Here is a 3,096-nt window from a genome sequence, read left to right on the forward strand (position 1 = left end):
TTATTGGTAAGTGTGGAGATTATCCATGGCAAGTGAGTAACCAGCATCTTGGTTATCTCAAGACATAGATTGTGAGTAAATATATGGATAAATTGAAACAACAAATTTATAATCTTGAGAGAAAAAAGAAGCAAAGAAATTAGCTAGAAAGAAATGACTATAATTAGTACATATATGTACAACTCCAAATAAAACTACAAAAGTTTTGAATTAAGGTTTTTTGTCTAAATCTTCATTCTTTTTAGGGAAGAGGAGCATTCTTAAAGAGTGTGGTAACACTAAAATTAATCACTAATGAACTAAGAAAATCTAATTCTAAAATTCTAGATACAGATGACATGATGATTAGAATAAAGTCTTTTAAACATTATTTGTGAAATCTTTCTAAAAGTCACTAATGGTCTGAATGCTCTCTTCATTGCCGCCTTCATCTCTTTATTCCTGAATGTGTAGGAGATTGGATTTAAAAAAGGAGTGAGAACAGCATCAGAGAGAGCAAGAAATGTGTCCATTTGGGAATTGGGATGTGGCCATGTATAGACAAACATGGCTGGACCAAAGAACAAAAGCACCACAGTGATGTGAGCTGACAGGGGGAGAGGGCTTTGGATGTGAACCACCTGAGGAGTGTTTCCAAACAGTAAACAGGATGAAGATGTAGGAGATGAGGAGTATGAAGAAGGAACCAACACAGATAAACCCACGGTTGACAGTGACCATGAACTGCAATCTGTAAGCCTCTGTACAGGCCAATCTGAGGAGACGAGGAAGGTCACAGTGAAAGCTGTCCAATATGCTAGGACCACAGAACAGTAAATTAACAACAAATGCTAGCTGGAACAGTGAGTGACTGACACCCAGGGCCCAGGCAGCAGCCAGAAACAGAATGCACATGTGGGGGCTCATGATGGTCTGATGGTGGAGAGGCTCACATATGGCAGCACATCTGCCAAAGGCCATGGCCATGAGCAGCACCACCTCCACACCCCCAAGGATGTGGATGAAGAAGATGTGAGCGATGCAGCCTCCAAAGGAGATGGCTTTACGCTTTCTGCAAAAGTCATACATCATCTTGGGAGAAGTGACAGAGCAGGCTCCCAGGTCAATGAAGGAGAGACTGGCCAGTAGGAAGTACATGGGGGAGTGTAAGTGAGGATCAGTGGTCACAGGAAACACAATGAGGATGTTTCCTGTCATGGTTGCCACATAAAGCACAGAGGAGAACAGTGGGAGGAGAAGCTGGATCTCCTGTGAATGAGTGAGTCCCAAAAACACAAACTCAGACACGAGTGATTCCCTGCATCCATGATCCAGCCAACAGGGCTGGTGCTGAAATGATAACTAAGAAAATGAGAAAGAAATTTTTATTATTAAGGTTAATAGTGGTAGTAATTACAGGCATACCTTGGAGATATTGTGGGTTCAGTTGCAGACCCCTGCAATAAAGTGAATATTGCAGAAAAGCAAGTCACGTGCATTTTTTTTGTTTTCCAGTGTATATGAAAGCTTTGTGTACAATATATTGTAGTCTATTAAGTGTGTAATAGCAGTTTGTCTAAAAAAAATACAAACCTTAATTTTAAAATACATTTTGCTAAAAAATGCTAGGCAGCATCTAAGCCTTCAAAGATGCTCAACAGCACTAATTATTAGAGAAATGCAAATCAAAACTACAATGAGGCATCACCTCACACCAGTCAGAATGGCCATCATTAAAAATCTACAAACAATAAACTCTGGAGAGGGTGTGGAGAAAAGGGAACTCTCATGTACTGTAGGTGGGAATGTAAATTGGTACAGCCACTATGAAAAACAGTATGGAGATTCCTTAAAAAACTAAAAATAGAATTACCATAAGACCCAGAAATCACACTACTGGGCACATACCCTGAGAAAACATAATTAAAAAAGTCACGTGTACCCCAATGTTCACTGCTGCACTATTTACAATAGCCAGGACATGGAAGCAACCTAAATGGCCTTCAACAGAAGAATGGATAAAGAAGATGTGGTACATATACACAATGGAATATTACTCAGCCATAAAAAGGAGCAAAATTGGGTCATTTGTAGAGGCATGGATGGACCTAGAGACTGTTATACAGAGTGACGAAAGTCACAAAGATGAAAACAAATATCATGTATTGATGCATATATGTGGAATCTGAAAACATGGGTATCGATGATCTTATTCAAAAAGGAGAAATAGAGACATAGACATAGAGAACAAACTTATGGATACCAAGGTGGAAGTGGGGAGGGATGAATTGGGAAATTAGGATTGACATATATACACTATTGATACTATGTATAAAATAGATAACTAATGAGAACCTACTGTATAGCTCAGAGAACTCTACTCATTGCTCTGTGGTGACCTAAATGAGAACAAAATGCAAAAAAGAGGGGATATATGTGTAACTGTAGCTGATTCACTTTGCTGTACAGTATAAACTAACATAATATTATAAAGCAACTACATTCCAATAAAAATAAATAAAAATAGAAAAAAATCACCGATTATAGATCACCAAATATAATTATAAAAAGGTTTGAAATATTGTGAGAATTACCAAAATGTGACACAGAGACACTAACTGAGCAAATGCTGTTGGAAAAATGGCACCAATAGGCTTCCCTGATGCAGTGTTTCCACAAGCCTTCAGTTTGCAACACACACAGTATCTGTGACACACAATAAACTGAAGCACAATAAAATGAGGTATGCCTGTATTTATGCTGCAGTGTTTGCATTACATATGAGAAATACCTGGTAGTACAATTCTTCACACTTGCTAAATAATAATGATGATGATGATGGTGATGGTGATGATAAAGACATAAGCAAAACTCAAGGGATCATAGCATCTCACAATCACTTATGATTAAAACTCTCAACAAAGTTGGTATAGAGGGAATATACCTCAACATATTAAAGGCCATATACAGCAAACCCACCACTAACGTAATACTCGGTGGTGAAAAACTGAAAACTCTTCCTCTAAGGTCAGGAAGAAAATGAGGATGCCCACTAATGCCACATTCATTGAGTATAGTATTGGAATTCCTAGCTATTGCAATCAGACAAGATTAAAA

At 38.1% G+C, this 3,096-nt stretch overlaps 1 pseudogene; it reads right to left on the reverse strand.

Annotated features, from left to right (window-relative positions):
* Positions 1–323: 323 nt before the first annotated feature.
* On the reverse strand, positions 324–1,307 carry LOC130839601 (olfactory receptor 4F3/4F16/4F29-like; annotated as a pseudogene).
* Between the last annotated feature and the right edge of the window lie 1,789 nt (positions 1,308–3,096).

Source organism: Hippopotamus amphibius, chromosome 1, assembly GCF_030028045.1.
Source record: "Hippopotamus amphibius kiboko isolate mHipAmp2 chromosome 1, mHipAmp2.hap2, whole genome shotgun sequence".
NCBI classification, from domain to species: Eukaryota; Metazoa; Chordata; class Mammalia; order Artiodactyla; family Hippopotamidae; genus Hippopotamus; species Hippopotamus amphibius.